This window comes from Schistocerca gregaria, chromosome 5 (genome assembly GCF_023897955.1).
Source record: "Schistocerca gregaria isolate iqSchGreg1 chromosome 5, iqSchGreg1.2, whole genome shotgun sequence".
In the NCBI taxonomy this organism is placed as follows: Eukaryota; Metazoa; Arthropoda; class Insecta; order Orthoptera; family Acrididae; genus Schistocerca; species Schistocerca gregaria.
In genome coordinates this window covers 375,500,318-375,528,130 of record NC_064924.1, presented here as the reverse complement: position 1 = coordinate 375,528,130, position 27,813 = coordinate 375,500,318, and the positions used below count along the sequence as shown (strand labels likewise).

Below are 27,813 nucleotides of genomic sequence, written 5' to 3'. Positions count from 1 at the left end.
CTTATTTTGAACAAGAAAACAGACACTGAAAATATTTAAATCGCAAAAAAATTCTAGATCCAAAATTTGTAGACGGAGATTACTGACTCAGAAGCAGTTGGGAAATCAAACAATAATTTGCACGAATATCCTTATTGACGTAACGCAGGTTATGATTCTATGGACATATTAAAAGAATGAACCGATACAGACTTACAAAAAATATTTGATTTTTGACAATAGGAGCAAAGCTAAAATGCATAAGATGAAATGGGTTGGCGAGATGAAAACTGATCTGAAATCAGCATAAACTACTCCGTAAGTTGTCCAAATCCGTGAAATTTTCTGATCCAAAATAGCAAATACTACACTGACCAAGAAGAGAACCAAAGAAAACGACTGGAACAACGTAACCTGAAGAGAGAAAACAAGACCAAGGAAGAGACTGTAAGAATGTGGACACAAAGGAAGGCAAATGCCCATCTCTAAGTAGTTTGCTTAGTCCTAAACGGCTCTTACGCAATAACAATAATAATAACAAAATGGCTTGCGAGATGTACCGGCTTAGGGTGTGACTTTGAACTTTTTCTTCGGACAAGAGGTGTTGTGGGGGTTGGGTTGGTTGGGGAAGGAGACCAGACAGCGGGGTCATAGATCTCATCGGATTAGAGAAGGACGGGGATGGAAGTCGCCCGTGCTCTTGGAAAGGAACCATCCCGGCATTTGCCTGGAGCGATTTAGGGAAATCGCGGAAAACTTAAATCAAGATGGCGGGAGCGGGATTGAACCGTCGTCCTCCCGAATGCGAGTCCAGTGTCTAACCACTGCGCCACCTCACTCGGTGAGAGGTGTTGTGGTATCACTCCATGGATTTCTGTTTTGTTGCTGGTTCAAATTGATGAACCCATGTGTCGTCGACTGTGGCGATGTTCGACAAAAAAAATTTATGATCAGCCTCGTAACACGTAAGCAGTTCCACACAGATAGTCCTTTATTGTTCTTTATGGTCTTCAATTAGGCTGCGAAGAACCCATCGGGCACACACCTTCGAGTGCCCCAAATGGTGGACGAGTGTGTCAGCACAACGAACAGAGACGTGCAGTTGTGCAGCGAGGTGTTGCTTTGTGATGGGTCGATCACCTCGAATAAGAGTGTCCGCACGTTCCAGCACTGCAGGAGTCACAGGTGTGTGCGGCAGGCCGTAATGAAGGTCTCTCTAAGTTTGTAAAGGAACTGACGAGCGGGAGTGCGAAGTATTATTGGGTTGAAACTATTGTCTAGTAATAATTTTAATTTCAAACGCTTCAAGTGGAGTACAGGATATGGTATTGGTAAGAACTAGACGGTCATAGCTCTTAATCTTTAGTTGTTAGCCTGAATGCAATTACTTCGTCATCAACTAGATAATTACCGAATGATTTTAAATGAACAAACTTATTGAGATTTAAGTGGCCGCTTGTTGACATGTTGCCTGTTGGCTTCTGTCTTATGTTCTTCGGCTGACCTTTGTTTGCCGATTTCTCTGATGTTTTGCTAGAACCTGCGGCTGGAAAAGCTTCACACTCCATTGCTGGGGGCCTTTGAAAATAACGCATAAGGTGATTTTGGAAATAATAAAAAGTGTGGTCAAGACATTTGGAAGTTTTTATTGTTAGTCAATTAGGCACTATTATCAGATAGGATTAATAAAGAAGGGAGAAAGAAGAGTAGCTCGTATTGTCTACGGCTAATTCAGTAATCTCGGAGATGCTCATCAAATACCAGAGATCAATTCAGCTATGAAGGCGGGTGAGGCGCGTGTTCTGCGCAGAGAGAGAGAGAGAGAGAGAGAGAGAGAGAGAAATGAGAGAGAGAGAGACAGACAGACAGACAGACAGACAGAGGGAAAATACGAGGGTGACCACTAAGTAATGCAATACTCTTTTTTATCAAAGCAGGTAGGTTTTATTCAATATTCCACTATACCATATTATTCCCCACTCTTTTAGCAACAAAATCCCATTTACTCAACAAAATCTCCGTTCAATGCGACGATGTTACGCCTTCTTACTGCGAGGGCCTGTGTGCCCGCATGGTACCACTCTACTGGTAGACTTCGGAAGACAGGTGTTGCTGCAGCGAGGTGTTTCTTTATGATGGATAGATCACTTCGAATGAGTGTCCGAACGTTCTGACATTGCAGGAGTCACAGGTGTGTGCGGCTGGCCGGTACGCTGGAGATCGGACAGTTTGCGCAACCTTGTTGCGATCTACATCTACATCTACATGACTACTCTGCAATTCACATTTAAGTGCTTGGCAGAGGGTTCATCGAACCACAATCATACTATCTCTCTACTATTCCACTCCCGAACAGCGAGCGGGAAAAACGAACACCTAAGCCTTTCTGTTCGAGCTCTGCTTTCTCTTATTTTATTTTGATGATCATTCCTACCTATATAGGTTGGGCTCAACAAAATATTTTCGCATTCGGAAGAGAAAGTTGGTAACTGAAATTTCGTAAGAAGGTCTCGCCGCGACGAAAAACGTCTATGCTGTAATGACTTCCATCCCAACTCGTGTATCATATCTGCCACACTCTCTCCCCTATAACGTGATAATACAAAACGAGCTGCCCTTTTTTGCACCCTTTCTATGTCCTCCGTCAATCCCACCTGGTAAGGATCCCACATCGCGCAGAAATATTCTAACAGAGGACGAACGAGTGTAGTGTAAGCTGTCTCTTTAGTGGACTTGTTGCATCTTCTAAGTGTCCTGCATGTGAAACGCAACCTTTGGCTCGCCTTCCCGACAATATTATCTATGTGGTCCTTCCAACTGAAGTTGTTCGTAATTTTAACACCCAGGTACTTAGTTGAATTGACAGCCTTGAGAATTGTACTATTTATCGAGTAATCGAATTCCAACGGATTTCTTTTGGAACTCATGTGGATCATCTCACACTTTTCGTTATTTAGCGTCAACTACCACCTGACACACCATACAGCAATCTTTTCTAAATCGCTTTGCAACTGATACTGGTCTTCGGATGACCTTACTATAAGGTAAATTACAGCATCATCTGCGAACAACCTAAGAGAACTGCTCAGATTGTCACCCAGGTCATTTATATAGATCAGGAACAGTAGAGGTCCCAGGACGCTTCCCTGGGGAACACCTGATATCACTTCAGTTTTACTCGATGATTTGCCGTCTATTACTACGAACTGCGACCTTCCTGACAGGAAATCACGAATCCAGTCGCACAACTGAGACGATACCCCATAGCTCCGCAGCTTGATTAGAAGTCGCTTGTGAGGAACGGTGTCAAAAGCTTTCCGGAAATCTAGAAATACGGAATCAACTTGAGATCCCCTGTCGATAGCGGCCATTACTTCGTGCGAATAAAGAGCTAGCTGCGTTGCACAAGAGCGATGTTTTCTGAAGCCATGCTGATTATGTGTCAATAGATCGTTCCCTTCGAGGTGATTCATAATGTTTGAATACAGTATATGCTCCAAAACCCTACTGCAAACCGACGTCAATGATATAGGTCTGTAGTTAAATGGATTACTCCTACTACCCTTCTTGAATACTGGTGCGACCTGAGCAATTTTCCAATCTGTAGGTACAGATCTATCGGTGAGTGAGCGGTTGTATATGAGTGCTAAGTAGGGAGCTATAGTATCAGCGTAATCTGAAAGGAACCTAATCGGTATACAATCTGGACCTAAAACTTGCCCGTATCAAGCGATTTCAGTTGCTTCGCAACCCCTAAGGTATCTACTTCTAAGAGACTCATGCTAGCAGATGTTCGTGTTTCAAATTCTGGAATATTCCATTCGTCTTCCCTGGTGAAGGAATTTCGGAAAACTGCGTTCAATAACTCCGCTTTAGCGGCACAGTCGTCGATAACAGTACCATCGGCACTGCGCAGTGAAGGTATTGACTGCGTCTTGCCGCTTGTGTACTTTACATACGACCAGAATTTCTTCGGATTTTCTACCAAATTTCGAGACAATGTTTCGTTGTGGAACCTTTTAAAGGCATCTCGCATCGAAGTACGTGCCAAATTTCGCGCGTCTGTAAATTTTAGCCCATCTTCGGGATTTCGCTTTCTTCTGAACTTCGCATGCTTTTTCCGTTGCCTCTGCAACAGCGTTCGGACCTTTTTTGTGTACCACGGGGGATCCGTTCCATCTCTTACCAGTTTATGAGTATGAATATCTCAATTGCTGTTGCTACTATATCTTTGAATTTGAGCCACATCTCGTCTACATTCGCATAGTCAGTTCGGAAGGAATGGAAATTATCTTTTAGGAAGGCTTCTAGTGGCACTTTATCCCCTTTTTTAAATAAAATTATTTTGCGTTTGTTTCTGATGGATTGGGAGGAAATGGTATTGAGCCTAGCTACAATGATGACAGACGTCTCGTCCAACGACTCACCGTGCTTTTGTTCACTCCCGGTTCTCCGTAGATATTCTGCAGACGCCTATGAATACCTGTGAAGCTCTGGTTTTGCGCAAAAAAAAAAAAACCTCAATGACAGCTCTTTGCTTGGAATGCACCTCCGTTACAGATGCCATTTTGAAGGCTACGTCTAGAGCCGCCAGCTGTCGGAACCTTATGAAACTATTGGGGGGGGGGGGGGGTGAAATGGGAATTGGGGGAGGGGGGGTGAAGTGGGAATATTCTACGATGTCCCACAACAAAAAAAGTGGCTCTGAGCACTATGGGACTCAACATCTGAGGTTATTAGTCCCCTAGAACTTAGAACTACTTAAGCCTAACTAACCTAACGACATCACACACATCCATGCCCGAGGCAGGATTCGAACCTGCGACCGTAGCGGTCGCGCGATTCCAGACTGAAGCGCCTAGAACCGCTCGGCCACACTGGTCGGCATCCCACAGCAAATTCCGCATTTTTTCAACCAAAACTGGCCGAGAAAAATGTGTTGAATGCTCCTCATATATTTGGCTGATGGTGTAACTGTTAATCAATAGAGCTCACTGTAGCCAGGACAACGTTTTATTTTTATGCTCATGGTGTGCGGGTGTGAATGTATTAAGTTCATCTTCCCAGTTTGCGATGATCATTTCCCATGGAGTGGCTAACTTATTAAAATCATACCTAAGCAACAAGTCCAACTCCAAATAGAGCAGGTGCTGACAGCTGTGAATAATGTCCGTTCAATAAGTCATGGTTGCAAAATATTGACATGAATTATTTAGAGAAGAATGGAGAAACTGGTAAAGGCCAACCTCGAGAAAAATCAGTTTGGGTTCCGGAAAAATCTGGAGCACTTCGGTCAAAAACGACCGCACGACTTAGCTTGGAAAATAGGTTAAGGAAATGCAAATCTACGTTTATAGCTTTTATATATTTGGAAGAAGCTTTCGAAAATGTTGACTGGCATATATTCTTTGAAATTCTGAACGCATCAGGGAGTGAAGCTTGTGCACAAATCTGACTAGAGCTGTAAGAATCGAAGGATATGAGAGAGAACCATCTGTAGAGATAGAAATGGGACATGGTTGTAGCCTATTCCAGATGTTGTGCAATTGTATACTGAGTAAGCTGTGTAGGAAACCAAAGAAAAACTTAAAGAAGGAATTATGATTTGAAATTAATCATAAAACAGCCTAGATCGCAAGGCACGTTTATTAAACGGTAACCGGTTTCGATCATCACATGATCACCTTCAGATCTTCAACTATATTGATGGACGATGGGTGTGCAGTAGCGTCGTGATTCAGCTGTTCCTGCTCCATTCACACCCATTGTCCGTCAGTATGGTACAAGGACTGGAGATAATCATCTGATGATCGAAACCGGTCACTGTTCAATACACGTGCTTTACGATCTAGAGTGTTTCATAATTAATTGTAAATAATTTCTACAGCAATATTTTCAAAAATAAAGAATTAAAATAAAATTTCTGAAGTTTGTATGTGGCATTGTAAGTCTGTCAAAGACAGCAAACGATTTGGAGAAGGCAGTTCAACGGAATGGATAGCGTCTTGAAAGGATTTTATAAAATGACTGTCAGCAAAAGTAAAATAAGAGTAACGGAATGTCATCAGATTAAATGGTGAGATGCGGTGAAAATTATACTAGGAGATGGAACACTAAAAGTAGTACATGAGTTTTGCTATACGGGCAACAAAACAATTCAGGATTGCCGAAATAGCGAAGATATAAATTGGAAACTGACAATAGCGAGATAAGCATTTCGCAAAAATAGAAATTTGTGAAAATCGAAGACAACTTTGTTAGGAAATGTTTTCTGAAGATATTTGTCTTGAGTGTAGTGTTGTGCGGAACTGAAACGTGAACGATAAGCAGTTCAGACAAAAAGAGAACAAAACCTTTCAAATGTGGTGATACAGAAGAATTATCAAGATTAGATTGGTTGATCGCTTAAACAATAAGGAGGGCCTGAATCGAATTGGAGAGAAAAGAAATTTGTAGCACAACTCGACTAAATGAAGAGATAAGTTGACAGGACACATTATGAGAGATTAAGGAATCGTCGACTTAGTATTGGAGGGAAGGGTGACAGTAAAAACTGTAGAGGGAGATCGCAAGATGAATATAGGCCCGGCCACGGTGGCTAAGCGGTTCTAGGCGCTTCAGTCCGGAACCGCGCGACTTCTACGGTTGCAGGTTCGAATCCTGCCTCGGGCATGGATGTGTGTGATGTCCTTAGGTTGGTTAGGTTTAAGTAGTTCTAAGTTCTAGGGGACTGATGACCTTAGATGTTAAGTCCCTTAGTGCTCAGAACCATTTGAACCATTTGAATATAGTAATAACGTTGTCGTGGATGTAGGCTGCAGTAGTTGTTAGGAAATAATGAGGCTTGAACAGGAATAGACTAGCGAAGAGAGTTTTATAGAAGCAGTCTTCAGGCTAAAGACCACAACAATGACATTCCTTCGTAAAGACATCCGAAAGTGATACAGGGTATGTTAACGTTGGCGTTAAAATTATTCCCAAAAGTAACCGAGAAATGTGCTACTACTGAAAGGCAACACGGCCGGACTTGACTATTGGGGAGTAAGCACTGCCAAGCAGAGCTCTCGTGATTGGCTCCTCAACGGGTCAAACGAACCTGTGACCATGCGTGCTGCTCTTCTTTGTATACGTAAAATATTCCCTGTTAGGACTATTTGGTACGGGTCCCACAAACGTGAGCAATATCCTAGGACAGATCACACGAGTGTTTTGTAATTTCCTTCGTAAACTGGTTGCACTTTCCCATTTCCCACTTATGACCGAATAATGTCACCTGCTATAACTGCAGCTGAAATCAGTCCTTTTAATATCCCCGAAAATTGTTACTCAAGGCTATTTGTATGAGCTAATCGATTCCAGATGCAGCTCACTGATATTGAAGTCATACAATACTACATTTATACGCTTTGTCAATTGCACAGTTTTTACATTTCTGAAAATTTAAAGCAAGTTCTCAAACTTCCTGACAGTATAAAACTGTGTGACAGACAGGGACTCGAAACTATGACCTTACCTTTCGCGGGTAGGTGCTCTACCGGCTGGTCTATCCACGCAGGACTCACGATTTATTTTCGCCTGTATCTCGTCTCCTGTCTCCAATTCTAATAAGTTAGCGAACTTTGCACCACTATGAAGTCTTATCAAGGTCTGACAATATCTGTGCAGTATTTTTAAAGACAAGCTATCATTATGGATACCACCTGCATATGCGAAAAGTCTGAGGTTTCTATGAACATTGTATGTTAGTTATTAATACCCAACATGAGCTACAAAGGTCTCAAAAGACTTTCCCGGAGCACACCCGAAGTTGCTTCCATCCGAAGTAACATACAGCGTGTTCTATGCGAAGCAGTCTTCAATGCAGTCACAAATCTTAAGCTGATACGCTACTCTAACGTCGATTCGATAACATGCGTTGCTGTGATAAAATCAAAAGCTTTTCGGAAGTTAGGAAATAAAACATAGATCTAACTCCCTGACGATTTCATGTTATGAAAACAAAGAGTAGCATAAGTTGGAATTCGATTGATCATATTTCCGAAATTCTTTATGACTGGCATGGAGGTCATTCTATTCGAGATACATTATATTTGAGATCAGAATATGTTCTAAGATTATACAAGAGATGAATGTCAAGGATATTGTACAGAAGTTTCGTGGATCATTTATGCTGTTCTTCTTGTACACTGGTGTGATCGGTACTGTCATCCGAACAGGCCTTAGAAGGCCCAACGGTACCGACCGGCCGCCGTGTCACCGTCAGCCACAGGCGTCACTGGATGCGGATATGGAGGGGCATGTGGTCAACACACCGCTCTCCCAGCCGTATGTCAGATTAGAAGACCGGAGCCATTAGTTCTCAATCAGGTAGCTCCTCAGTTTGCCTCACACGGGCTGAGTGCACCCCGTTTGCCAACAGCGCTCGGCAGACCGGATGGTCACCCATCCAAGTGCTAGCCCAGCCCAACAACGCTTCACTTCGGTGATCTGACGCGAACCGGTGTTACCACTGCGGCAATGCTGTTGGCATCATCCAACTACTCGTCACAGTTTGTTCAAATGGTTCAAATTTCTCTGAGCACTATGGGAATTAACATCTGAGGTCATCAGTCCCTTAGACTTAGAACTACTAAAACCTAAATAACCTAAGGACATCACACACATCCATGCCCGAGGCAGGATTCGAACATGCGACCGTAGCAGCCGCGTGGCTCCGGACTGAAGCGCCTAGAACCGCTCGGACACCGCGGCCGAACAAAGTCTGTTGATCGATGGTTCGACGAAATACACTACTGGCCATTAAAATTGCTAAACCACGAATATGACGTACTACAGACGCGAAATTTAACCGACAGGAAAAAGATGCTGTGATATGCAAATGATTAGCTTTTCAGAGCATTCACACAAGGTTGGAGCCGGTGGCTACACCTACAACGTTCTGACATGAGGAAAGTTTCCAACCGATTTCTCATACACAAACAGCAGTTGACCGGCGTTGCCTGGTGAAACGTTGTTGTGATGCCTCGTGCAAGGAGGAGAAATGCGTACCATCACGTTTCCGACTTTGATAAAGGTCGGATTGTAGCCTATCGCGATTGCGGTTTATCGTATCGCGACATTGCTGCTCTCGTTGGTCGAGATCCAATGACTGATAGCAGAATATGGAATCGGTGGGTTCAGGAGGGTAATACGGAACGCCGTGCTGGATCCCAACGGCCCCGTATCACTAGCTATCGAGATGACAGGCATCTTATCCGCATGGTTGTAACGGATCGTGCAACCACGTCTCGATCCCTGAGTGAACAGATGGGGACGTTTGCAAGAACAACCATCTCCACGAACAGTACGACGACGTTTGCAGCAGCATGGACTATCAGCTCGGAGACCATGGCTGCGGTTATCCTTGACGCTGCATCACAGACAGGAGCGCCTGCGATTGTGTCCTCAGGGGCGAACCTGGGTGAATGAATGTCAAAACGTCATTTTTTCAGATGAATCCAGGTTTTGTTTACAGCATCATGATGGTCCCATCCGTGTGTGGCGACATAGCGGTGAACGAACATTGGAAGCGTGTATTCGTCATAGCCATAATGGCGTATCACCCGGCGTGATGGTATGGGGCGCCATTGGGTACACATCTCAGTCACCTCTTGTTCGCATTGACGGCACTTTGAACAGTGGACGCTACATTTTAGATGTGTTACGACTCGTGGCTCTACCCTTCATTCGAAACCCTACATTTCAGCAAGATAATGCATGACCGCATGTTGCAGGTCCTGTACGGGCCTTTCTGGATACATAAAATGTTCAACTGCTGCCCTGGCCAGCACATTCTTCAGATCTCTCACCAACCGAAAACGTCTGGTCAATGGTGACCGAGCAACTGGCTCGTGACAATACGCCAGTCACTATTCTTGATGAACTGTGGTATCGTGTTGAAGCTGCATGGGCAGCTGTACCTGTACGCGCCATCCAAGCCCTGTTTGACTCAATGCCCAGGTGTATCAAGTCCGTTATTACGGCCAGAGGTGGTTGTTCTGGGTACTGATTTCTCAGGATCTATGCACCCAAATTGCGTGAAAATGTCAGTTCCAGTATAAAATATGTGTCCAATGAATACCCGTTTATTTCTTCTTGGCGTAGCAATTTTAATGGCCAGTAGTGTACTATGGTTAAAAGAGAGGCTAACGCAGCCACAGATTATGTACGGAATCCAACAGGGATTCCATCGGGCCCTGGACCTATTTAAATTTTAGCGATTTCAGCTGCTTCGCGACGCCACTGACCCTAAAAAGATATCCGCGTACAGTGCACTGTTATCTGTACACTGTCCAGTCATATTAACGTGAGCACCTGTTGAAGGCCTGAATAACCACCTTCTGCAGTGTCAACCGCTGCGAGACGTGGAGGTTCGTGTCACTGAGGTGATGGAAGTTGATGACAGGGATTTGAAGCCATGACGGCCCCAGTGCCCTGGCCATCTGCGCTAGATTTTTTGGTTCAGGATCCATGGTGTGTGCAGCCTGTTCGAGGTAGTCCCGTAGATTCTCAATCACTTATCTTTACAGTTGTGAGAATTTAACTTGAATTTCCTACGTAAAGAAACATTTGAATAGAGAATGCAGCGTTCCTGCTTTTGCTTTACCACTCTCAATTTCATTTCTTCGGCCCTGCATGAGCGCCTGCACACCAACCTTGATGTCACTGACAAGCTTTACAAGGGACCAGAATTTCTTTGGCTTTTACAGTGTGAATTTTGTCCACCGTGTACAAACTCTATGGATTGATCGATGAGAGGATACGGAAAAAAAAGGTCTAATGGACTTATGGCACGAAATGCACGGTTTCCGTGCTAGAGATAATTTATTCAATCATACTTTGTTACAAGGACAGCGGTCTAATACGCGCTGTACCATGCAGCCACCGTTACAGTATCCATGGTTTCCTCCTAGAGGGTGGTACTGTTCCTCGTACGTCATGCCCTAGCGCCCTCTCCTGCAATAGTAGTTGGTAATGTTGGGTCCGATTCACTTCCCTTGCCGACTCATCTTGTAGTAGATGTGATACATTGTTGTACACCACGGGTTCGTATTCGAATCGAGAGCTTGCTGACGTGGTATTTACTTCCGGAAAGGCAAATGGCAACGGGTGGCGGGCAGCAAGGTTGTATCAGACCTACCTCCACTGACAACCACTACAGCATTCGATGTTTGCTACTTCACCGTTTGTCTGAGACAGGGTCATTACAGGAAGCAGGAAATCATGAAGAACGTACCCGCAATATTCGAACACCAGACTTGGAGGAAAGTGTGATCGACACTCTGGAAGGCGAACGCCGTGTCAGTACCAGGTAGTTGGTCCGCCAGTGCAGGGTAAGCTACACAGCAGTTTGGAACATTCTCCATGACGACTGTTACTACCCTTATCACTTACAGCGTGTGCAGGGGTTACTCGTGTCAGACTTTCCACATCGGGAGCAGTTTTGTCGCTGGTTTCTTCACCAGGCAACCACTATAACACGATTTGCGTCTTCCATCGTATTCACTGATGAGGCCACCTTTAAGAGGAGTGGTATCTTCAACTTTCATTACAGTCATCTGTGGGATGACATGAAGAACCTCCATGGTAAGACAATAGCAAATCATCAGGATCGGCGTAACCGGAATGTGTGGGCCGGAATAATTGCCGACTTTATTTTGAGACCAGTCTTCCTTCACGCCGTCTAACAGGCGCAACTATCGGCGTTTCTTGCTGGTGACTCTGCCTCCCCTGCTGGAAGAAGTACAGTTCATTATTCGAAGGGTTATATGACTGCTACATGACGGTGCTCCAGCCCACTTCGTCTTTAACGTCCGGACGCATCTCAGTCGTGTCTTTTCTGGTCGATGGATCGGACGAGTGAGTCCAGTTGCATGGCCTGCTCGTTCGCTGCATCTCATCCCGTGCAATATCTAGTTATGGAGCCATCTCAAAAGTATTGTGTATGCAGAGCTCATTCCAGATGTGGAGACACTGGAGCAGCGTATTCATGCTGCCTTTGACTCTGTTCGGATGCAGCTTGGCTTGAACGTGTTTGACAGAACATGCTACGGCTCGTACACGCATGCGTTGAGGCACATGGAAACCATTTTCAACACATACTGTAATTGTGACTGCGTGGCACAGGGCGTATTAGACCGCAGTCTCTGTAACAATATATGATTGAATAAATGGCCTCTAGCATTGAAACCATACATATGCGGACATAAGTTCATTAGTCCTTTTCTGTTCCGTATCTTCTCTTCGATTAACCCCTAAGATTTCGTACAAGGTGGAAAAAATCATCCTATATAACCTGTGTTTCGATAATAGTGTGTTCTGGTAACCGTTGAAGGCCTCACGCAGTGCCCCTTCGACATCCAAACGCATTTCATTCATCATCTCTCTATCTATAGCCCTATACTTTGCTTTACGCATGCTGCGCAGAGATCGCTGTCACCACTGGGTACATCTATTTCTAATGATTGCCGAATTATTTTTCTAAGCTGGGGCCATGGTTACTCTCAGAGAAATTGACCACCGAGGCGGTACCTGTTTCGTTGAAATAAAAATTTCACGCCTGGAATAAGTGCCGCAACCCATTTGCTGTACCGCTTGCCCACCTACAAATTAACTTTTCTAGCCGTACAGAAACTACTTTCACTGCTCTGTCTTAATTAACTTCTTCGTTGCATACTCTTTCTGAAGACGTTGAGGTCGATTCTTCCTTTTCACTTTCAGTTCAGTCTCACAAATGCACTTGTATCTCTGTAGTAAGAAAGTGACGTAGTGCAGAGGTTAAATAAGGACTGATAATCGAAAGCAACGGGTTAAAATTTCTAGATGAATATTTAGATTTCTGTCAATCTCCTAAATTACTTGAGGTAACTCACTGCTGTACATCAGGTTTACTTTCCCTTTCTTGTCAGATTTTGCTTGACATACGTGAAGCTTTAAGCTGCAATCTTCCTTGAGTGACTTTCACAGTAATATATATATATATATATATATATATATATATATATATATATATATATATATATATATATATATATATAGCATCAGATACCGTCACTCACCGAAAAATGCAGAAATCTTGACGAATTATTGTCATAGTTTATTTGTCAGAAGTTATCGGAAGAGCGCCTCGATCAATACAAGGATATCTTCCACCACAAAGCGCCTGACAAGATCTTCAGGCGCTGTCCACGATGAAAAGTGATTCCGCTGAATTTTTCATCAGTTCTCAACCTGCTTTGAGAATCAGTTGCACGTTTCCACTTCCTACAGCTGAGGAGGCACTGTCGAACGTGACATGACATGGCGTGACTCGCGGTGACGTAACGGTCCTCGGAGACAGGGGTAGCCTTCCTGTAGGCAGGATATGACGGGTTGTCAGATAGCAAACGTCGCATCAGATCGAGTGACTGCCATTTCGTTCTCTGCTCACCAATAATGCAACAGTCCACTGGCAATTTTATCGCATCTTATGCGCTGCGCTGAGAAATACAGCTTGCTCGTCGGAAAAAGGAATTTGAGTTTGAAATATTAACTTCCCACCAAGCAGTACTTGGTCCCAGACATGTTATTTGGAGGCCGTCCATTTCACTGCCCCTTAGGAAGACGACAACGTAGCGGGTGGTATATGGCTGAGACGTGCCATCTTTGATACTGTACTCTCCAGACCATAATGTTAAATGTTGCCTGGAATAATGTATTGATAGCTCAGTGATAATTGATAATGGTTATATGTGACAAATGACAAAAAATTGTCTCCGCAACAGCCAAGGTACAGAGCGACGACGACTGAAAACTACTTCAAGCTTCATTGGCAGGCAGTAGTTAAGCGTAAAGCACTCTCTCAATTTATGAAATCTGTGTCGTAACTTCTCCTTGAAGCAATTCGGCATATGTTCTCACATAACAAAGTGTAGACTTCTCCACTCCTCCAGAAAAGAAAAAATCTTTCGACATTGTCGGAGATCTTACCCGGCCATTTTATGTGGCAGACGGACGTATTGGCTGCTCAGCAACACGAAAAACAAAAGTCGAAAGTTATCTAGAATGAACTTTGGTATGTGTCCCATCGTAATTCAAAATAGGAGCTATCAGATGCGTATTTACCATTACAGTTATCAATCATTCGATTTCATGGCATAGAGGAAAGTTTTACACATAAAATTACTTTGATAAGGCTATAGGTCACAGGATAATCATTCTTCCTGTGGTTTTGTTATATAGTTATTTAGATCACTGAAGTTCGGCCTGTGTGGCCGAGCGGTTCTAGGCGCGTCAGTCTGGAACCGCGCGACCGCTACGGTCGCAGGTTCGAATCCTGCCTCGGGCATGGATGTGTGTGATGTCCTTAGGTTAGTTAGTTTTAAGTAGTTCTAAGTTCTAGGGGACTGATGACCTCAGATGTTAAGTCCCATAGTGCTCAGAGCCATTCGAACCATTTTTAGAACACTGAAGAATGGAACGGCGTGGCTCAACTAGACAAGTTACCAGTAGCCCCACCTTACAGTCCCAACAGCGAGATTGCATGGGGAATTCCACCGTTGAATGCAGAGGAGAAAATGGACAGGTGGAAAGAGTACACTGAAGGCCTTTGCGAGGGGGAGGATTTATGCGATGATGTGACAGAAGAAGAAACAGGAATCGATAGGGAAGAGATAGGTGATACGGTACTGGAATGAGAATTTAAATGAGCATTCGAAGACTTAAAATCAAATAGAATAATATACAAAGAATGGAAAAGAAAATTGGCGATTTGCTGGATGACGATCAGTTTGGCTGTAGGAAAGTAAAAGGCACCAGAAGCAATTCAGACGTTGCGCTTGATAATGGAAGCAAGATTGGATAAAAATCAAGACGCAGTCATAGGATTCGTCGACCTGGAAAAAAGCGTTCGAGAACGTAAAATGGTGCAAGATACACTAAATTCTGAGAAAAATAGCAGTAATCTGTATGGAAAGACAAAGTGATATATAAACGTACAAGAACCATGAGGGAACAATAAAAGAACAGAGTTTCTCCATAAAATTGACAACGAAAGGAACATGTGCAATACACTGACTAGAAGAAGGGTCAGCATAATAAAAGGTATTAAGGCGTCAGGGAATAACTTCTAAGGTACGAGAGACAGCTGTACAGAGTAAAAACTATACAGGAGAACACAGATTGTAAAACATCTAGCAAATAATTGAGGGTGTAGGTTGTAAGTGCTACTCTGAGATCAAAAGGCTGACACAGGAAAGGAATTCGTGACGGGCCACAGGAAACCAGCTGCAGATTTCGCATGGTGTCTATGCTTTCGGACATGTCCGAAGGAACAGACACCATGGACTCATATAATTTACCCAATCACTGGAATCAATATCATCCATTAAATATCTGAGGGTATGTACACAGTGCGGTTTAACATTGGACGACTACATAAATAGTTTCGATATAAATCGATCTGTAATATCGAAAGAACAGACTAACGTGAATTGGGCGCGGTGTATTTATTACGAAAGATAAGAAACTGAAAACTATCGAGATAGAAATTGAAACAGAAAGTGAGAATGTTTGAGCAAGACGCAGTACCAATCAAGAATCGATTGGGGTAATTACGGTTTTGCACTTCGTGCACGTGACGTGACATCCCGCAAAATGATTGCAAGTGCTTTCTCCCACTGCTACTTAGAACAAGTAGTTCAGAGGCTAACTGATGGTATAAATATTTTAGATCTCGTGGCAGAAAATAGACCAGGCCTCTTTGAGCATGTCCTTGCATCTGGTACCAGTGATCATGAGCCAGTTACAGCAAGATAGATTACTGCAGTGCAAAGACCAGCTAGGATTAGTAAAAAGATTTATATCTTCAGCAAACTAGGAGCAGAAACACTAGGGTCATACCTCCATGGAGAAACTGAAATATTTTGCTCTGGACTGGAGTACTTAAAACGACTGTAGCTCTAATTTTAAAAAATTGGTTGACCCCGCACTGATAGTTTATGCACCTCGTACAACAGTTCGTGATTGGAGGGACTCTCTGCAGTATACTGTCTCTGAAGAAACTTTTAAAGAAGCAGCGACTGCTCACGACAGCTGTACAACAAAGCATAAGACTGTAGATAGAGAAACGCCGAATGAAACGCGTTTGCCTGGCGTAAGGGTAATTCGTAAAGTCTTCACACTCGTAGCGGTATTTTACTGAAATATCTCTCGCAAATCCTCAAGACATTGTGGCCGTATGTAAAGGCTGCCAGCGGCATCGGCTATTGTCCGGACACTCGTGCATAACAGAGGAGCGGAGATTGAGAACAGCAAAGAAAAAACAAGTGATCTCCGATTTCAAATCCAGGAGTATGGTCCCAGTTTATTCGCGGACGCCAGAGACGAGGTCACGAACGCCTGGGCTCTACACTACGACCTGCCCACATACCTGTTACCGACAAGATGGAAAGCGCTACGGTCCATGCGTCCCTCGCAATTAATCTCTAGAGCTGTCATGGCTAAATAAAAACACCTTTTCTCTCTCTGTAAGGTTTTCCCTCGAGAGCATTTGGAATATGTACAATTTTCCTTGTTTACCATGCAAACATGGTAGTTACTTTATCTGCTGCCTTCTTGTCGCTCCGTTTTAACATGCTACAGGACGAAGTAAGCTAACTTGTCTATCTCTTTAATACCTTGTACGTCTCCGTAACTCAGTCGGTAAAAACTGAACCCTTATGGGGCGGTCGGACTGTCTGTCTGTCTAACTTTTAAAAACGCTTCGTCTAAGGAACTGGTAGATGTATAAAGTCGAAATTTGTCACATACTAAGATCTGTAATCCCCTAATAGTGTAAAAAATTGAAGTTTCTATGTCAATGTAATGAAAAGGTGTGTCCATTTATGTCACATACTTTGATACTCGCAAACTCTCTTATCAAAACCCATAGGGTGCTTTCCGTTGGTCTAGAAACAAGAAATTTTGGTAGAAACAAGGTTTCAGTGTACAAATAAAGAAAAAAGAACCCGAAAATTGTGAATTTGTAAAAATGTCATACAAAAAAATTTCATTTGTCATTTGTAATCCGAAGTCAAACTTGAAATTAAAAGATTCTCGAAAGTCTTGGAATCCTTGTGATCGATATATTACCAGTATCAGTCCCGATAACAGGCAAATGTCATCGAGATTCGAGATTCCTTGAACAGATGAACTGTCTATATCCATAACGAAATATGCACGAAACCCTCGGTGTACGAGTCTCACTCGTATGTGACCGACTTTTCAGTTTCATCTCAGTTCAGGAGCCAGGAGAGGTACCTGGGTAACAGGGCTATTTCGAATGATAATTTGGCAATGCATATTAGTGACTTCCACAATGAAAAGTTTGATTCAAATGGTTCAAATGACTGTGAGCACTATGGGTCTTAACATCTGAGGTCATCAGTCCCCTAGAACTTAGAACTACTTAAACCTAACTAACCTAAGGACAACACACACATCCACGCCCGAGGCAGGATTCGAACCAGCAACCGTAACGATCGCGCGGTTCCAGACTGAAGCACCTAGAAAGTTTGCTTCAACTTTCATTTTGCTTAAGAATACCGTATAGATAAATTAGGTTAAATATTTTCCTAACTTTTTCTAGCCTGTCGCACTATATGCATTGGGCAGCTTTCGGGTCAAACACCTGCAGTACGAGAAATCCGACGCTAGAACTTTCATGGTGACAGGAGAATTTCTCTGGAGGTAAGAAGCTGCTTATTTGAGAGGAGGGAAAGAAACGACAGTTGTGTTAACATTAACCCCAAGATTTACGGGGGTTATGTATTCCAGTACCGGTAGGAACAGTTATTTGAACGGATGACGCTGAGGAGAGGATGTAATGCAGGAGAATCGTACAAAAATACCGACGTTTGGCCATCGCACAGAATCCCGTGCGCCCGACATAGTAATAAACACCCCTGGGGTAAAGAAACAACTAAAAGAGTTGCCTCCAGGTCCAGATGGAGTCCCAATTCGGTTTGGCCTGTTGCTTAGCTAGCGCTCATTGCTAATCTCTCCCCAGCGCAAAGTCTCAAGCGACTGGAAAAAAGTGCAGGTGTCTCCTGTATATAAGAAGGATAAAATAACGGACCCCCAGAATTACAGACAAATATATTTAACATCAGTTGCTGCAGAATTCTAGAACATATTCCGATTTCGAATATAATACATTTCCTAGAGACCGAAAAGCTTACGTGCACGAAACAGCACGGTTTCAGAAAGCATCGCTCGTGACAAAATGGGAACTGTGGATGAAGGGCAACAGGCAGGTCCCATATTTCTATACTTCCGAAAAGCATTTGACACGGTGCCCCATTGCAGATTGTTAACTAAGATATGAGCATACCGAATAGGTTCCCAGATATGTGAGAGTGGATCAGACTTCTTAAGTAACAGAACCTAGTATGTTGTCCTCGACGGTGAGTATTCATCAGAGACAAGGGTAACGCCGGGAGGCCCCAGGGTTGTGTGACAGGACCGCTGTCATTTTTTTTTTTTTATACATAAACGATCTGGCGGGCAGGGCGGGCAGCAAAATATAGTTCTTTGCTGATGATGCTGTGGTACACGGCAAGGTGTCGAAGTTAAGTGACTGTAGGATGACACAAGATGACTTAGACAAAATTTCTAGTTGGTGTGATGAATGTAGAAAACTGTAAGTAAATGCGGGTGAGTAGCATAACCAAGCCCATAATGTTTGGATATAGCATAAATAGTAACCTGCTAGACACAGTCACGTCGTTTAAGTGTCTGGGCGTAAAGACGCAAAGCGATATAAAATGCAACGTGCAGGTGAGGATTCTGGTAGGGAAGGCGGAAGGTCGACTTCGTTTTATTGGAAGAATTTGAGGAAAGTGTGGACCATCGGAAAAGAAAACCGCATATAGGATGCTAGTACGACCTATTCTTGAGTCTGCTCAAGTGTTTTGGATCCGCACCAGATCGTATTAAAGGAGGTCATTGAAGTAACTCAGATACTGGCTACTAAAGTGTTACGGAGATATATATGTTTTTGGATAGGGTCCGCCTATAGCAAAACACAGTTTTGTTTTTTAACCCAAATATGTTTCACTGCAGTTGCAGCGTCCTCAGTGGGCTTTTATTTTCCATCTGTTAAAGATAAAGAACGTTCTTTGTTGTTTTGTACACATGTAGCTATTAGTTTTTTTTATAAAAAATGTAATTATAGATATTTGAAAAAACACATAAATTATGAAAATCCATACCTTTTTACCACATGGTGTGGTTTTTCTGACGTCTTGTGTTTCTACAATGACCGACAGTTTGTCATCTGCAGCCACTTATACCTTAAAGTAGATAAATTGTTTAAGCCAAAATTACGATTTGAAGAACTATGTTATTATTATGCCTGAAATTATTTAATTCTATGTGTTTGTGTGTGTGTGTGTGAGTGTCTATTTACATGGTGTTTCACTTACTCTTTTTTCGTCTTCATCTCTGTCAAACACTGAATATTGAGTTGCCACTGCCACTGTCACTGTCACTCACTGTTTCACTGTTTATCAGCTATAAAAACAAAACATGGCTGGCAGTGGAACAGCTGGAGGTGTAAAAACAAGATGGCTGACAGTGGAACAGTTGAAGGTGTTCCTGGCGGCTGTTTTGAACCTTTCAGAGGTGACTGAGATATTTTTACTTTTTTATTATTTTTTTTTTAGTGTGTGTTTGTGTGTGTGTGTGTGTGTGTGTGTGTGTGTGTGTGTGTGTGTGTGTAAAAGGGGGAGACAGAGAGAGAAAGAGAGGGAGAGAGAAAGGGAGGGAGAGAGAGATTTTAGGTGTCAGGATCTTTTTTTTTTTTTTTTTTTTGGTGGTTGGGGGAGGGGGGTTAAGATCTCTATAGGTTGGTTTTGTCTGTTAATTCTTTGAGGGCAGAGAACAGAGTGCCATTGCAGAGAGCTGTGTATTCATTTATTATTTGTTTGCCTTCTACTATGGCTTTTTGTATCTGGTAATTTTCTTCGATTATCAGTTTCTGTGAGGGGCTGTTGCTGCATTTGAGAATTTTCAAATCCGTGTTGATGTTTGTTGGGCTATGTTTCTTGTCCATGAGGTGTTCAGCAAATGTGGAATGACAGCTGTTACTTTTTAATGCTCTTTTGTGTTCAGTATATCTGGTATTAAAGTTTCTGGTTGTCTGTCCTATATAAACTGCTTTGCAATCCTGGCATGTTAATTGGTAAATACCAGATGTGTTGTGTTTGTCTGTGCTTGTGTTGGTTGTCCTTAGTTTTTTCTGTGTTGAGTTGTCTGTCCTGTAGGCTATTTTTATCCCTTGTTTTTTGAGTATGTTGCCTATTCTGTGTACTGTTTTGTTGTTATAGGTGAGAGTGAACCATCTGTTTGTCATTGTGGGTGTTTCCTGTTCATGTGTGTTTGTAGGTTGAGGCTTTTGTTTTTGACTTTGTATGTTGGGTGTCCTTTTTAGTTTTGCTTTAATTTTGTGGTTTAGTTTATCTATAGTGTTTGTGTCATATCCATTCTCCACTGCTATTTGTCTGATTGTCTGCAATTCATTCTTGTAGTTGTTATCAGTGAGTGGGGTTTTGTTTAGTCTGTGTAGCATGTATTGGAAGCTGGCTAGTTTGTGTGTAATCGGATGATTAGAGTCTTTGTGAATGGTTGTGCTAGTGGTGCTCGCTTTCCTGAATATGGAGAATTGGTGTTGATTGTTGTGTCTGTATATTGTGAGGTCAAGGAAGTTTAGCCTTTTGTCATGTTCTGTTTCTATGGTGAATTTTATTTTTGGGTGTACTTTGTTTATATCACTGTGGAGTTGTTGGATGCGACTTGGTGTTTCATCTATAAGGCATATGATGTCATCTACATAACGGTACCAATATATTATCCGGTATTGTTTATATAGGACAGACAACCAGAAACTTTAATACCAGATATACTGAACACAAAAGAGCATTAAAAAGTAACAGCTGTCATTCCACATTTGCTGAACACCTCATGGACAAGAAACATAGCCCAACAAACATCAACACGGATTTGAAAATTCTCAAATGCAGCAACAGCCCCTCACAGAAACTGATAATCGAAGAAAATTACCAGATACAAAAAGCCATAGTAGAAGGAAAACAAATAATAAATGAATACACAGCTCTCTGCAATGGCACTCTGTTCTCTGCCCTCAAAGAATTAACAGACAAAACCAACCTATAGAGATCTTAACCCCCCTCCCCCAACCACCAAAAAAAAAAAAAAAAAGATCCTGACACCTAAAATCTCTCTCTCCCTCCCTTTCTCTCTCCCTCTCTTTCTCTCTCTGTCTCCCCGTTTTACACACACACACACACACACACACACACACACACACACACACACACACAAACACACACTAAAAAAAATAATAATAAAGTAAAAATATCTCAGTCACCTCTGAAAGGTTCAAAACAGCCGCCAGGAACACCTTCAACTGTTCCACTGTCAGCCATCTTGTTTTTACACCTCCAGCTGTTCCACTGCCAGCCATGTTTTGTTTTTATAGCTGATAAACAGTGAAACAGTGAGTGACAGTGACAGTGGCAGTGGCAACTCAATATTCAGTGTTTGACAGAGATGAAGACGAAAAAAGAGTAAGTGAAACACCATGTAAATAGACACTCACACACACACACACACAAACACATAGAATTAAATAATTTCAGGCATAATAATAACATAGTTCTTCAAATCGTAATTTTGGCTTAAACAATTTATCTACTTTAAGGTATAAGTGGTTGCAGATGACAAACTGTCGGTCATTGTAGAAACACAAGACGTCAGAAAAACCACACCATGTGGTAAAAAGGTATGGATTTTCATAATTTATGTGTTTTTTCAAATATCTATAATTACATTTTTTATAAAAAAAACTAATAGCTACATGTGTACAAAACAACAAAGAACGTTCTTTATCTTTAACAGATGGAAAATAAAAGCCCACTGAGGATGCTGCAACTGCAGTGAAACATGTTTGGGTTAAAAAACAAAACTGTGTTTTGCTAAAGGCGGACCCTATCCAAAAACATATATATTGTTAAAGCAAACACGGAAAAAAGAGCTTCAATACCAAGATGATTGTTACGAAGATGCTTCGCGAACTCAAATGGGAACCCCTGGAGGGAGGGCGACGTTCTCTTCGTGGAACACCATTGAGAAAATTTGTAGAACCGGCGTATGAAGGTGACTATAGAACGTCTTACAGCTCCCGACATATATTTCGCGTAAGGATCACGAATATAAGATACGAGAAATTAGGGCTCATACGGAGGTATATAGTAGTCGTTTTTCCGTCTCTCTGTCTGCGGGTGGCACAGGAAACAAAGTAATTAGTAGTGGTGCAGGGTACTCTCCGCCACGCACCGTGCAGTGGCTTGAGGATTATTTATGCAGATTTAGATTCAAGTTAACGGTCGGTTCAGCAGCCGGGAGAGACACTTGAAGCGACCCAGCGCCGTCCCCGCAGATCGGGGATGAGCTGTCGCCATAGGCGTTCACAAGGTGGCGGATGTAGTGACTGACAGTTCGCTATTTTTCACAAACACAACTTTTATTTATGTATATTTATATACGTTTACAAGGTAGACGAATGAACAACAAAAATTAAGGTAACAATAACGATGCCAGTAAAAGTCTCCTAACTGAGGCAAACAAATGTTCACTTCTAAATTACCACAAAGGTTCGTGGTAACATACACACGCACTAGTCAAAGTCCAATTCAGAGACGAAGACGTAATCTTCAACGGTCGAAGTCCACTAAGTCGGCATCCGAAGTGAACTGCACTGTCTCCAGCCAATCAGGTTTTGGCGTAGTGATACTTCCTGCAAGCCGTGGCTCGAGCTCTCGGGCAGGAAGTAGTGCTCGGAATGTCTGTTTCCATTACCTTGTATGTAAACAGCGGGTGTTTACCATGGTGCTTTTGGTACGCCTTGGATATACACAATCCCACCCTCTGTGGTGTAATATGGTTTGCCGGCCCTCAGGGGCTACCTTGGCTCCGGCATAACAGTGGAGGGCGGGAGTGGGAGGTGGGGGTGGTTCCTGGCACGAATCGAAGTTGATGACATTTGTACACTTAGTAGACTATGCAGTGACGTGCACATTTTACACTACAGGGTGCAATGAATGTACAGAGCAGACGAATATGTGGTACTTTTAAACCGCACATTGTGCACGAACAGCCACAGCACTCGCCCTATGTGACGGTGTGGCGTGGATTCACAAGCACGTTTATTCTCGGTTCGTTATTGTCTAAAGAGAACACATCCACGGAGCCTGTCCGGTTTACTGCAATTTCTGCGCGTTATCGAGACTCTTTTATAACGTGTGATTCCCGCTTTGGAAGAGTGCAACTGTGTGGAAACCATTTTTTTCATGTAGGATGGGTTAACACGTCATGTCGCTCGCCCAGTGATCGATATTTTTAATGTAACCTTCCAAGAACGTGCCATCTTTATAGGTTTCCGAGATGCATGGTCTGCAAGATAGCCTAATCTGAATCCACGTGGCTTTTTGTTGTAGGATACCTAAAAAGCGCGTTTGCCAGGGACACGCTTGGTCTGAAGTCCAGTATACAGGAGTATGTTGCTCACAATCTGCCGGAACTGAAGCGAGCAACTGTTCATCACATCGTTTTACGGATGCAGCATCTCGTCGACTTCTCCATTGCTCATATGGAACTAAATGTGTAAGAGGGAGTTAATTACATTATTAACAATTTGCCTTTCTCACTTGTTTGACCTTTTCCGTTCACGTGCCGTTCCTAATCCGTTACATGTGGAAACATTTCTATGCGTCTCTCTTGCATCCACAGCGCCAGATTTGAACCAGGCTGATAAACTTTGAACTAATTTTTTTCCAGTATAAATTGGTCTCGCATTACAATATCTACCAAGTTTCCCCGCCATTAGATGAGTACAGCCTACAATAGACATATCTGAGTAGCTCCACTTTAATTATAACCACCCAGTGTACTGTAGGTGTGTACGTCTATACTTGTTTTCAATTACATCAGTCGAAAAAAGAAAACCCTATTTTCTGCGCTAGATAAAGGGAGGACTGTGTGAAATTTCGAGGTCGGAAAAATACGCTTTCCAGTACTGGAAACTTCTTACAATCTGTGGGTGCAACAGAGCACCACATGCTATCACAGAAATACGAATTTTGCATTCCATTTGGCAAGCTAAACAATAATGTCGTAAAGTGAAGAGACAAGGATTTCTTTGGTGTGGTTCTGTTAAAAGTAGTTTTGACGGGGCACATTGGGATGGTTCTGGGTGGTTTTGCCACATTCATGTAGTCGTACATTGGCCCTACTCTACACTATACCTTTGTTGAGCTTCGTCTACGCCAATCAATACTCTCATAAGAATAATGTAGTAAATCCATTAAATGTGGCCACCTGTAAAGTTTTATAAGCGTACAAGGTGTTGTAGATGGCATCGAAATTGAATAAGACTTCATAAAAGTTTGTCCTGTTTAATTACCTCGGGTGCTATTAATTCTGCCTTTTTGTCGATATTCAGCAAGGTTTTGTCAATCATCGTGGTTTTTTCCTGTTTCAGATATTTAATTTTCAGTTGTAACTTAACATTATGGGAGAGTGAATTAATTATTTTATTAATGTTTTAGCTTTATTTCGTAACTCATTGGGAATGTAATTTCAGATGTTATAATGAAAAAATTCGCATCCATATTCCTAATAACGCAGAAAAATGTACTTTGCATTCATATTCCTAATAACGCAGAAAAATGTACTTTAATAATACTACTGAAATATGGTTCTATTTGGGTACCAACATACTCCATTAGGTTGGTGCACAAGTTCGTAGCGTTTTTGTTCTGCATGTTGCTTATACTGTTGCTATGGTTTCATTTATCGACTGTCACTTTTTATGTGTAGTACACTGTTGCTGTTTTAGTTTACATGTTGTGATTTTGTCAATTGGAGATGCTGAGTGAAGCTGTGGACAGTAGAAAATGGAGTGCTAAGTCGAGAAATCGGAACATATTCTTCTGTTGGAGTTCAGTGGAGGGGCGACAATAGCGGATACAGCCAGAAACATTTGCGACGTGTATGAGGATAATGTCACTGGTCAGAGCACGGCAAGAAAATGGTTTTCTCGTTTTGTCGTTGGTGACTCTCCACGTCAAACAAGACGTTCGGGCTTTGATGAAGATAGTTTAAAAGCATTAATCCACAATGATCCATTTCATTGTACTCGATAACTGGCAAATGCGATGAAAAGTGACCATCCCACCGTCGTGCGACATTTTCATGCAGCGGGGCAACTTCAAAGATCGAGTGTATGGGTACCGCATGCTCTAAGCCAAAATTTAAAAAAAAAACACCGGGTGACCACATGTGCATCTCTGCTTGCTCATCATCAATTGGTTCGTGAACGATACCGACGATTCCTATCCTTTATCGTTATTTGTGACGAGAACTTGTGTCTTTACGCTAACATAAGGAAAACAGAGGAATGGTTCAACTCGAACAAAGCAGCAAGTCCCCGTACAAAGGCCTGGTCGCACCCACAAAAGGTGATGTTACGCGTCTGGTCGAACAGTGCACCACTACGAATTGATTCCCTGAGGAGTAACCATCACTGCTGACGTTTATTGTCAACAATTGAGACGTGTTACAAAATCCTAGAACAACGAGCAGGAATACCGCTTGAAGTGATATAACTCCAAGGTAACGCCTGCCCGGATTCTGCTAGACTGACAAAACAACCTTCACAGGAGTTGGGTTGGGATTTCATTCCGCACCACCTTGTTCTCCTGACCTTGCACCCTTAGATTTCCACATTTTCCGCTCTCTGTCCGGCAACCATCAAGGAACTTGCTTACCGGATGCAAATACACTCCAAAAATGGCTTGACGCGTTCTTCGCCAAAAATCCACTTTATTTCTACAACCGCGAGATCGAAAAGTTATTCCAGTTGGCATACTGGTGTACTTAGTGGTTCAATGGTTCAAATGGCTCTGAGCACTATGGGACTTAACATCTGAGGTCATCAGTCCCCTAGAAATTAGAACTACTTAAACCTAACTAACTTAAGGACATCACAAACATCCATGCCCGGGGCAGGATTCGAACCTGCGACCGTAGCGGTCCCGCGGTTCCAGACTGAAGCGCCTGGAACCGCTCGGTCACACCGACCGGCTGTACTTAGTGAAGGACAAGACATTATTCATGACGAAAGTCTCTGGTATGTATCTGTGTTGTGTTCATTAAAGTTTTTGTAAATTGCTACGAACTTAAGGGAAGATCTTTGGCCCGAAAAAAGCATGTTCTTTAAGAATTTTTTTCGGGATGTGTTATAGACATCAATGCCAAATTTGGTCAAAATGTTTATTGATATTTTCTCTACAAACTGGAATTCTTTCGACTTGAAATGTCGAAGAGTAAAGGCGGAAGTGCCGTCGAAACGAAACAAAATTTCGATGTAGACCTCCGCACGCGGTATGTCACAGGTCAGCCGGCTCGTCTGAAATTAAAACTGAGTTAACGTTAGCGAAGTATATAAGATTCTTTAGGAGTTGTACCTCGCTTAAGTTATTTGGACTACATAAAACAAAATGGCGGCCATTTGAAAAAAATAGGATTTTTTCATCGATTTTTCTACTTCGTCGGCCAAGTGGTACAGCTCCTAGATAATTTAGTTGGCTTCGTCGGAAACAAATCGGTTCAGTAGATCTGAAGTTACCATACCGCGTAATAAAAAAAAGGTCATTTCGAGAAAAACACGTTTGAAGTTTTGACTACATATAAATTTAATATTACGCAACGTGCGTTCGATCTGCTATTCCGGGTCCATAAATTAGTCCTTCCTCTTCCTCACAGAGGGCGTTCTGCTCGATCTGGGCCATCCTGCGCTGCTCGAGAGCCGCTCGTACGGCCAGCGACAAGCGGCTTTCGGCCGCTTGGATCCGGTGGTCGTCCGAATGCTTGGCGAACTGCGTCGAACAGAGTCTCCGGGTGACGTCCATCGTTGTCATGGTCTTCATAACTGCTGAATACCCATCGTAGAAGCTGCTCACTGCGAGGAAAGTCGCAATCTCCAGTCTTCGCACCAGAATGAAAATACATGGGGGCTAACTTCCAAACACACGCGTTCAAACTTTTATTTGAATTTTGTGTGTTTCCTCCCAAGCACCGGTACAATAACTCGTCCTCCGAAAGACAAAAACTGATGCGTGAAAAAGGCCGCTTTCAGGCAGGTGTATTTTTCTGTTCAACCGCAAATAACAAACATTTGTGTTCCGTAATCGGAAAAACAGTTTCAGTGGTAGATTCTAAAGACTTTCATCAATCCAAAAATTCAATTTAAAAAATCGATTTTTTGAAGCAAAAGATAGTAAACCTCCCATTAAGCACCAACCTAATACTTTAAAAACGCTAAGTAGATACCTATCAGTATTTTGAGCTACAATGACTTTTGTTTATTTCTTGTCATATTTGTCAAATACAGTTCTTGGCGCACGACTCACCAAATCAGTATCGAGACTGGCAAGTTTTGAATCCTGCCCCCTCTTGGGAAAATTTCTGCGGACATCCATGGCTGGCGCCATGTAACCGAATGTCCAAGTCCATTTCTCTTACAGCCTCGACAAACAGTTTAAAAATACTAACGACCTTCTAAGAGCGTATTCTGACGACTAGAAGTGTTTCAAAAATAGAAGCACCGCACCTCGTTTCTTTCGCGCAGAAATACGCTTGCTGCCGAACTAACAACGACTGTGCCCTCACGACGTTCCTTGTTTGGGAAAGAAGTGG

General features: G+C 42.6%; 1 protein-coding gene and 1 pseudogene across 3 annotated transcripts in view; both read right to left on the bottom strand.

The window, feature by feature from the left end:
• LOC126272536 (uncharacterized) overlaps window positions 1–27,813 on the bottom strand; it is a 431,400-nt gene that overhangs the window by 296,580 nt on the left and 107,007 nt on the right. The window lies entirely within an intron of this gene.
• Window positions 8,390–8,507, bottom strand: LOC126274451 (5S ribosomal RNA; annotated as a pseudogene).